Source organism: Condylura cristata, unplaced genomic scaffold (genome assembly GCF_000260355.1).
Source record: "Condylura cristata isolate star-nosed mole 26May11 unplaced genomic scaffold, ConCri1.0 scaffold00066, whole genome shotgun sequence".
Lineage (NCBI taxonomy): Eukaryota > Metazoa > Chordata > Mammalia > Eulipotyphla > Talpidae > Condylura > Condylura cristata.
Window position 1 is genome coordinate 435795 of NW_004567167.1, and position 11001 is coordinate 446795.

At 47.8% G+C, this 11001-nt stretch overlaps 1 protein-coding gene and 1 pseudogene across 1 annotated transcript in view; both read right to left on the reverse strand.

The window, feature by feature from the left end:
* Window positions 1-119, reverse strand: part of LOC101621621 (zinc finger protein 154-like) — a 12963-nt gene extending 12844 nt beyond the window's left edge. Inside the window, exon 1 of the mRNA XM_012734698.1 lies at window positions 65-119. The gene's annotated coding sequence lies outside the window, so the exon portion shown is untranslated. The remainder of the gene's footprint in view (window positions 1-64) is intronic.
* Window positions 120-3914: 3795 nt separating this feature from the next.
* On the reverse strand, window positions 3915-5896 carry LOC101621849 (annotated as a pseudogene).
* Between the last annotated feature and the right edge of the window lie 5105 nt (window positions 5897-11001).

An 11001-nucleotide genomic window follows, 5' to 3' on the forward strand; every position in this document is an offset into this window, starting at 1 on the left:
CCCCCCTGACGCCGTGTCCCCCGTCCCCAAACCGCACCCCGGCCGCCGCGGCGCGCGCCTGTACCTGAGCCGGTGCCCTGGGCGCGGACGCCGCCATCGGACGGTGCGGGGTGCGGGCGGGCGCCGGGCGTGTGGGTGGTCCCCGCGGTCCTCAGCTGACTCCGCAGGGGACGCGCCTCCCGTCGGGTCTCAAACCCGCCGGGCGCCCGAGCCTCTGACTGAGCGAACAGTCTCCTCAAAAAAACGACCGCCACCGGGACGACGCCGGAAGTCCCGCCCCACGCACTCGTGAGCACGCGCGGCACCGCCCTCGGGGCCTGATTGGCTCTCGCCCGGATGTCGGCGCAGTGCCCTCTGGGTAGTGTAGTTTACGGGGCACGTGTCCGTACCGTGAAAGGTAGCGTTTCTTAGAAAGTTGTCAGCAAACTGGCACTTACGAGTAGTGACCCCGCCTGGGCGCAGGGTAAGTCTCAGCTATGCAGCTGTGGGCAGCCCCTGAGCCCGAATCCACCCCGGCCAGGAGTGAGAGCCAGTGCGCAGCAGTCCGCTCCTGTCCCCAGCTGCCTCTCTGTAGTCTCAGTGGATCTGCCTTTTCTGCTCCCCAGTCTCTCTCTGGGGAGTCCTGTCACCCCCCACCTCTGGCCTGCACCCCACTCTCGTGTGCTTAAATAAATGTCCTTAAAAGAAACACTTTAAAGTTGTTATAGCTGTAGAAAGGGAAGCTGCTCTGAGGACTAATAGATTATGTCACTTATTCCCAAAGGCTGCAAATCCAAATGGCATCTCCACGTTCAGACAAAAATGCATCTTCTGGAGAGTTTTCTTGCTCTTCAATGTTTGTGGTAGTAACCCTTAGCCCGTTTTAACTCTGAGTCAAGACGTGCCTGACGAGAAGGGAAGATTAGGAGGCTATGAAACGGGGTGAGTGATGTCCAGCTCTGTCTTTCTGCAGAAAACATACTTCCAGCTCACATGTTCACATATTCAGGACTGCGCCCAGCTCTCAAAGCAGCATCAGTTCCCAGCTGAGAGATCTTACTCAGCATCCTCAGCTATGTTCGATCGCATTAGGTGTCTATCAAGTGGCAAGGGTGGTGGCTACAGTGGGGGCAAGGGGGGTGTCTCACGGAGCCATCTGAACCCCACCATCTCATTGCCTAAACGGGAAGGGATTATTACTTCCCCAGCTACTGTCAGAACTTCTGTGTATTAGAAACTCATTATCACACAAAATACATTGTGGTTCCAGAACATTACTTTCTTGTAGTTCTCCACAACTGTGATAGGTATCAGCAAATCCTGACACCCTGGATCACACGTCTGATCCAACACACCTGTGAAAGACAAGGAAAAGGAGCAAACACCCACAGCAAGGTTTTATTAAATACTTTTATTTAAGACACTTATGGCGAGAATGTCATAAAGGAGATTAGTCTCCAACACATGGTACATGTGTGCAAAGAGCTTCAAATTAAATAATATATTCCTCCATTGAAAATAATCATCCACTAAATAAAAATGGAGTTCATGTATTCCAGAATGAGTGAAAATCCAACATAAATTAGTTCTTGGATACATAAACTCATAAAAGTATAAGAGATTATCACAGATCAAAATGTTAAAGATTCTTCAAAAGTAACATTGCACTCTAAGTTACTGGGAAGATAAATGAAACAGTGTGATACAAAGAAATCGACCATTTCAAACAAACTTGGTAGGTTTAAACTGTGTGGGCAAAAAGTCCTCTGACCACAAAGAAATCAATGAATGGTAATATAACTCTAAAGATGAACAGAAAGCTGAGGTCCTCATGGGTGTTCTGGATGAACCTCAAAATAATAATGCAACATCAGAAAAATCATTTACGTTTGGCAAATGCAAACTGTAGTAAGATTACCAATATAAAAGCACAGCAAGAAGACCTAACTTCAGCCATATACCAGAGATATTTTGCGGGGGTGGAGTGGGGAATGGGATCAAAAGGGGGAGATGGGAAGTGCATGGGACTATGGTGATGGCACACGGGTGACTCAGTGATGGGAAACCGGCGGGGATTACCACTGAGATTAAAAAAAAAATGTACAAAATGATGTAAAAATAAGCTGTTATATTATTTAAAGAAAAAAAAAGACCACCTAACTTCACACATGGCCTTTATCCTGCAATGGTGGTGGTGTGCACAGTAACTATTATCAAACACTAACTACACTTGCAATATGTGCAGCTTATTGCACTGAGCACATTTCAATTGGTTCTAAAATATGGTGCGGGTCAGGAGAGGTCTGTCAAGCCATGTGGTTCACCTCCTGGGCAGGGATTGAACTCATGCTGAAGTGGCTTTGGCTTCTTAGTTCTGTGCTTTAACCTGCTGCACCACCAGGGAGGGATAAGGACACTTTAGCTCACACAATGTTAGATTCTTCACACATTAACACTTACCGACCCAGACACTAAACTACTTATGAACAAAGATAAAAGAAACAGACACCCCTATAAAGAATTGCACATTTGCACCAACATTGCCAGACCAAAAAAAAAAAAAAAAAGACATCTGTAGCAACAAAACAGTGGACAAATACTTTATGTGCAAAGAAAGCTCCACTTAGGAGATCACAAAAACATATCAGCTAAAAAGGAAATTGCAAAACAAACTACATATTGATAGGCTGAAAGGGAAATTAGCAGTTATTTCCAGGATAGTGAAGAGAACTGAGCTATATTGAAAAACATGAGGTAAGTATATGGTTGTAGGGATGATGGGATCATAATGGTGATGGCATTAAAGGTTCATACTTCCCAAAACTTATAAAAACCTGCACACGTTCAATATGTGCAGCTTATTGCTGGTAAATCCTAACTCAATAAAGCTTTAATAATTGATCATGACAAAAATCATTGTGTTCAACCAAACACATATTCAACAGTTAACACTTATTCAAAAGTTAATGCTTATCGACCAGGACACTAAATTACTGACAAAGATAAAAGAAACATACACTTATAAAGTCTTGCACATTTGCACCGACACAAATTACGCTCCTGAACCGACTGTGCACGTCCTCCGGGGTCAGCCTTCTCTCACAAGCACCAACTATCTGTGAGTGAGGAGGGACACTTCCACCCAAGGAGCCTGGAAAGCCGCCGGTCACAGCAGCCACGCCTGTGCACTGTGGGTCCCCCGTGCTCTAGCCCTACCTGCCTGGGAGGCAGTGGACAGGCATAACGGAAGGCCACGACACCCTTCAACTTTTCCTCTGAACATGCCTGGAGGTCCTGAGATTTGAGTGTGAGCAAATCCTGCGCGCTCACTGTCACCGGAATGGGGCAAATTCCAACCAACAGTGTGCTGTTGCTGTCATGGCCCTTGTGAACTAGGGGGAAATTCACGCTGTTATTACAGGACTTGAGGGTGCCACAGCGACTCTTCAGGGTGACAGGACTCGTCCAAAATTGAAGAGCATCCAGCCTGCAGCAAGGATCAGATTGCGCTGCACTGTCTTCTTGGAGACCTTGGGCAGCAGTGCAGGCAAGGTCAAAATGGAGAGCTATGTTTTCAACCACGACAATCTCTCAGAGCCACACACAGGAAAAAAGGGAAGCTGCCCACCCATTCAAGTCAGCAGAGTACAGCTGTTTTCAAAACATGACACAGAAACTTGAGTCAAAGTTAAAACAGGCTTGAGCAATAGGCCTTTATCAAAAAGTGCGCTGTTCAGGGGCCTCCATGGTGGTTCATGGGTTAAAACACAGGACTGTGAAGCTATCACTGGCCATTGGGCCAGGGAGTGAACCACTGGGCTCAGCAGGCCCCTTCTGTCCCCTCAACAGTATATTTTGGTGGATCTGCCTGTTCTGCTTCCCACTTTGCCTCTGGGGAGTCCTCTCAACCCCTCACACCACTGGCCTGCACCCCTGTTCTTGTGTGCATAAATAAATCAATCTTTAAAAAGAAGTAGGCTGTTCAATATTTACTAACTTGAAGTTATGACTCCATAGGAGTCGTGAGAGAACAATATCCCTGATGAAATGCATTCCAAATCATTTATTCACGGCAGTGTCCACAGACCTAAAACTTGTCAAATGACTGGTGTAACTCACCAAAGAGAAAGGTGAGCTCCCCCAGGGTGAACGCCACACGATGGCCAGGGCTGCTTAAGGGACTTCGCACATTCGTCATACTCTTAGGCCATCATCGACTGGGAACAGTATGGCATGTTAAGATTGTAGCGCTGTTTGCAAAGCATTTTCCATGATTGCTGCCACCACACTAAGACCCTCATGCAATGCAAAGATCCTGACCTTGCGCTTGACATACATGTTGTTAGTTCTCCCACATTCATATCCCTGCTAAGAGCTTTCTCCCTTGTGAGCCCTCTGTAGTTTGAGATGAATTTTTTCCTTAAAGCATTTCCCACATTCACTGCACTCATGCGGTCTTCCTCTTGCAAGAATTCTCTTATGTTGATTGAGTGATGAGATACGGTAAAAATTTTCCCACAATCGCTACATTTATAAGGTCTCTCTCCCGTGTGCACACTCTTACGACACAGAGAGTAGAGCACAGGCAAGTCTTCCCACACTCACTGCACTCATGAGGCCTTTCTCCTGTGTGAACCCTTTGGTGTACATGAGGTGAATTCTTTCTTTAAAGGTTTTCCCACATTCACTGCAATCAAAAGGTTGTTCTCCAGTGTGAATTCTTCTATGGCAAATTAGTGTGGAGTTTCGATTAAAAGATTTCCCACATTCACTGCTCTCGTAAGGTTTTTCTTGTGTGTGAACACTTTGATGACCGTGGAGGCCAGAACAAAAAGTGAAACACTTCCCACATTCAATGCACTCCTAAGGCCTGTCCCTCTGAGTGAACTCTATGATGACACAGGAGTCTGGAGCTACTGGCAAAAGATTTGCCACACTGCTTACATTCAGAAGGCCTTTCTTCAATGTGAGCTCTTTGGGTTTTATTCATTTGGGAACTACCCCTAAAGGATCTCCCATATTCGCTGTAGTCAGGAGATGTTTCTCCAGTGTGAAGCCGCTGGTGCCTCCAGAGTCCTGCCTTGTGAGTAAAAGATGGCCCACATTCACTTCACACAGAAGGCCTCTCTCCTGTGTGAAGTATCTGATGGTAACGGAGGCTGGAGCTACTGATGAAAGATTTCCCACAGTTGCTGCAGTTGTAAGGCCTTTCCCCTGTGTGTAGTCTAATGTGTAGTCTAAAGGTAAGACTTTTGTAAATAATTTCCCACATTCACTGCACATGTAAGGTCTTTCTCCTGTGTGAATTCGCTGATGTTGAAGAAGTGCAGAGTTCTGACTAAAAATTTCCCACACTCACTACGCAAATAAGGTTTTTCTCCTATGTGAAGTCTCTGGTGTTGAATGAGTCTGGAGCTATGGGTAAAAGACTTCCCAATCACTACACTTACAAGGCTTTCCCACTCTATGGCTTTTTTTTTATGATCAAGGAAAGCAGAATTACAAGGAAAAGATTTCCCACACTCACTGCACACATAGGGCCTTTCTCCAGAATTAGCTCTCTTGATGGTATTGGAGGGCATAGCTAGAAGTGAAAGATTTCCCACATTCATGACATTTGTAAGTCTTTTCCCCAGTGTGATCTCTGCGCTGTGGGATGAGCATGGAACTATGGCGAAGGTTTCTGCACAGTCAGTGCACACGTAACAGTTTGCTCCAGGATGACTTTTCTGGCGATAAATGAGTATAGATACTCGGCTAAAGGATTTCCCACATTTCATGCATGAGTACTGTCTTATCCCCATATGAATTCTCTGATGCGCACTGAGGGCTGAGCTTTCCCGAATTGATTTCCCACATTTGATGGAGTCATAAGAACCCTTCCCTCTGCCAATGCCTAATGAGGTGAATTCTTTGTTTGAAAGACTTCCCACGCTTACTGCATTCATAAGGTCTTTCTGCAGTGTGGGTTCTCTGTTGCATAATAAAAGAGGATTTATACTTGAACGCATGATTGCACACAAAACATTTTCTTCTACTGTGGAAGCCGTGGTCCTGGACTAGTGTGTATCTGGAGCTGAAGAATTTCTTGCATTCTACCCTGGTTATGTGAATTTTTCTGCTCTGTAAGGTTGCCCCAGACTGTGATTGTTTTTGGTTCCCTTGACTGGGTGGTCTGTGGTTTCAGATGTCCTGAAGTCATCAGGCCATCCTTCCCAACCTCCCCATAGGAGAAGGTCAATCCTGACATAACGAAGTTGCAGGTCATCACAAATGAGGCCATATCCACATTGCTTCTGAAGACTGTGTCTGCTGTGTCCTGGTTTTGATGCTGTTGGAGGTTTGGACCAAAACAAAATTGCTTCATACATACCGTACACCCGAACAATTTCTGGTTATTCTCTATTTCCAGGGACTCACTCTCATGGGAAATATCTCCCAAGACTGGATGGAGCAAACAACTCAACAGAGTGGGTCTTCTGGAAAGTAGAGGCAGGCTTAGAAATCCTGGCCTGTGACATTCCTTCCAGACACAGATTCTTCATAGGGTCTCTACATTCTCTTCTCCATAGCAGCAACCTGAACACAGAGAAACACTGTGAAGTACCTGCTGACTGTCCAGGGAGCGGACACCTCAATCACGTGCTCATCTGTCACAAATCATGGGAGCTCAATTACCATGCAGCTCAACTACTCTGTGTCTCTGCCTTGATTATTCTTTGCGTAGACCATTCTGTGCCTCTCAGAGCGGAAACAGGGAACGCCTGAGAAGCTCCTTGTCTTGGCATGAGCATCTCTGTTGGGGACCAGCTCCAATTATCAAGGTGTCCGGAGGCAAGACAGGCAGTGTGCTAGAGTGGGAAGGGTCGGCAAGCAGAGATTCAAAAAGGGGAGAGAGGAGCGGGCGCGAGGAAGACACGGGAGTCAAGATTGGGTGCAAATCTTCCTGCCCATTCCCTCAGCAGGTCTTTATTTATACTGTGTAACAAGTAGCTGACTGCAATAATGCATAGGGCAAGCTAATGAGAGACCACCATAAAACGTTCTCAAGGACAAGGGGAACAAAGCATTTTTCTCTTAACCTATTATGGTATTCTAGATTATATGTTTTTGTGATATTGTCATGTGTACAGATGTTTAGCTATAACTCAAGGGAAGAAGGGTCTGGGAAGGGATGAGCTCATTAGCAAAAGGTTATTAGGGGTGTTAGGGAAGTAATAAATTGTGTTAGCAGTGATTGTCTAAAGAAAAGCTAGTGGCTAGTTTAAGGCTAGCAGAGAGCAGTTGGTGCTTGTTTTAAAAAGGAGTAAATTAAGGGAAAGCTGTACAGTTGTGTATTAAGCAACCTCTCTGTAATCAAGTTTAAAATTGTCCTTGAGTCCTTATGCCCTGGGAGTCTTATCAGAGGTTTGCTTTTTATTTTAAAGAAACCAAGGACGCTTCCCAGGAGTTATTATGCCCTGGGGCCTTATCTCTCCTGGGACTTGCTTTTTGTCTCCAGAGAAAAATGAAATTCTCACCCTGAACCAGGCAGCCGCCTTATGAGGCTAAGAAAATCCAGTTGTAAACTGATGGTTGCTCAGAATATTTTGATATTATGATTATACAAAAAAGGGAGGTCATAACATAAGTTAGCAGTGGACATTCTGATTTTTCAGAGCTTTTCCTGATCTACCCAGAATCTGTCAGTGGACAGACATTGCATAGCTTGTGTCACATCTCCACATGCTGACGACGGACGGCATGGGCAGAAACAGCAGCAGGTGTCACGGTCAGAGCAGCATGAACACTCAGACTTTCCTCGCCTTTCTCCCCATTTTCCAACCCGGGTGGGGTAGCCAGTTATGTGTCTCCACACACTGCATCCCTGTTTGCCTGCCGGCTTCGTTCATCTTTTTTATTTTATCTGTGATTCTAAATAAAACCAGACTGCACTTGGCACTAGACTGCACTTTCTTGGTATCGTCCTTCTTGGCTTCTCAGTGTTTTGTACATGGACTCTGAATAAATCCTTTGTCATCTACCACCAGGTAGCATAAAAGAATGAGCACATGGGGGCCTCTCTGGTGGCACAGAGGCTAGGTCTCAGCACTCTGAACCTATCACCAGCCACAGCAGCGCAAGTTCGATCCCTAGCCAGGCAACTGACCCACGGGCAGCAGATCTTTCCTGTCTCCCCACTGCCCTTCAGTATATTTCCTGTTTTGTATATTTGCCTTTTCTGCTCCCCACTCTGTCTTTGGTGAGTCCTTTTACACCCCCCCCATACCTGTGGCTTATATCCCAGCTCTTGTACACATAAAAAGAGAAAAAAAGAAAAAAGAAACTAATCTTTAAGCAAACAAACAAAAAAATGCACCTGTGGGGTGCTTTCTCAGATGAAGGAGCTGCAGTCTGGTTGGGGAAGTGGCTACTGGGCCTAGAAGACCCACAGGGGAATGGGAACGCATTCAGGGAAGGATGCGAGGGACCAGGTACTATAGGAAGGCAGGCGAGCGCCACAGTCTTCCTCTGCCAAAGGATGCCTGCACACATTTTTAGCTGGTGGCCTCAGATGTGGACACTGTGTCAAAATTAACAACTTAAGTAGGATAACAACAACTTTAGGCCTACTTCAGTTGTACAAATGCTTACAGCACATGTAGATCAACGCATCAGAGCAAAGGGAAGAACTCTGAGAGACATGGATAAATTAAAAAGAACAGAAAGGGTGAATATCCCTGAAGAATTACTTAGAGTCTAGGAAAGAAAAGTCCAAAACCAGAAATACTCACTGGTGAATGCCATGAAGTATTTTAAAAAGTAATGTCAATCCTTCCTCAAGTTTTGCAAACTTATCTAACGCAATCAGCTAAGGTCAGGAGGATACAAGAAAAGATTTCAGGTTCACACTCTTTATGGACATAGAAGGGAAAAAACCTCAAAAAATAGTAGGAAAGTCAAATTCAACAGCACATGAAAACAATCACACAACAGGATCAACCAGGACCTGTCCTTGGGGGACTAGCTGGCCCCAGCCTACGCGATCGTTAATTGTGTACCACAGTTACGGAATTAAGCTGACTGAAATAAACACCTATTACTTCTGAAAATCCAAGAAAAAGAAATAGTATCCAATGCACTTGATGATGCCAACATTACACAAGCAACAAACAGCAGAGTCCTCCGGTCTCCCCGCTGCTCCCACGGCACTGTACTTTGTCGATCTGTCTGTTCTGCTCCCCACTCCGGCTCTGGTGAATCCTGTCACACCACTGCCCCACCTTTGGCCTGTACCCCAGTTTATGCATAAATGAATCTTTACAGATAAATTAACAAAAGTTATCCGTGTCAGAAAAAAAAGTGAACCTACCACTACTCACAGACAATAGTAAATATCTAATAAAATCTAAACTCCACCAAGAAGCTATTAGAAATAAAAAAGAATCATAATTATAAATTCAACATTCAAAAATCAGGTACATATTTATATGCATGTGGTCAAAGAGAAGCAAAACAAATTATGAAAGTAACTCCAATCACACTGCATCAAAAAGACTCAAATAGGGGCCTCCCGGTGGCACAGGGGTTAAGTCTCAGCACAATCAGGCTAATGCCAGCCAGTGAGTGACCTCAGGGCGGCCAGGGAGTGACCGCAGGGCGCAGCAGACCCCTCCTGTCTCCTGGCTGTGCTGCCCCGTAAGCAGTGGGCCTCGGTGGATCCGCCTGTCCTGCTCCCCACTGTCTCTGGTGAATCCTCTCACCCTGCACCTCTGGCCTGGACCCCAGTTCTCGTGTGTATAAGTAAATAAATATGGATAGATGAAAAAAAGAGGAAGTATATAGCCTAGTGGTGTAGCCTTTTGGGGAAACCATTAAAATAAATGCATATTCCTTACTCCCACTGTACACTGTGAAATGAATGTTAAAGACCAACAAGGCCACAACCAGGCCCGCAATTCCAGGCAATGAGGAAAAGTCAGCTACAGGAAGGAGGAGAGGTCAGCAGACAGGAGGGAGCTGGACAGTGAGTGGGTGTGGGGGGCAGGCCAGGGGCCATACAAGACCCTTAGGGTAAGGAGAATGCAGTCAGCAGGGCCTTGTGGCCGGGCCTCACCCAGCGAGGACAGCAGCGCCAGACTCTGCAGCATCACCTCGCGGTACAGGTCCTTATGGGCCTGCAGGCGGAGATCCCACTCCTCCCGGGAGAAGCGCACGGCCACGTCCTCGAAGGCCACGCTGCCCTGGCGGGACACAGGAGACCACCGCTTCCCCTCTGTAGGAACACCACCCTCTGCGCCGCGCTCCTCTTCCTGGGAGCTGCCCACTGCAGACAAGGGACCAGGGCCTGAGGCCAGCACAGCGGCAGTCCCCAGGCGCTCACTGCCAGGGTTCAGCACTCACCCATCACCGGGGTGTGTTGGGGCAGGAGGCCAGGGTCCGTCAAGCCCTGGACTTGGCCATCCTGGCCACCAAGCCGTCCCCGGGACCTCCACTCCTCCAAAGCAGTGGAAAGTGGGGCTGTTCCACCCAAGGGCCACTTCAGGGCGGTGGGCCACCAGCTGTCAGTGTGCATCTACCACAAACGCCCCTGCCCAGTGTCGGGTCCGCGCGGCTACCTCGCCCAGGGAGAGCGATGCCCACATGTAACCTGCACAGCACAGCTCGGGGCTCTCCTGACCCCAGGCCAGGAGAGGCCGCACAACCAGGGCTGAGATGGCAACGCGACTGACCCCGTGCTTCGACCTGGTGCTTACGCCCCCTGCTCCCTCGCCCCAAGGGGAGCCCCCAGCCCCCCAGGGTCCCGTCCAAGCACCACCCTAAGCGCCTGGTCCTCCTGGTCCTCCACCGCGGCAGCCCCCCAGTGCGCCCGGAGCGTGCCCGAGCGTTCCGGGAGGCCCCGTCCTGCACCCCTGGCGGCGCCCCACGCTTCTCCTCACTGCTCTCGCGTCTCAGACCCGCAGGCCCGAGCCGCGCGGCTCCCATGCAACCAGCCGGACGCGGGTAGACGCGCACGCCAGCGCCCCAGCAGCCGGCGGCCTC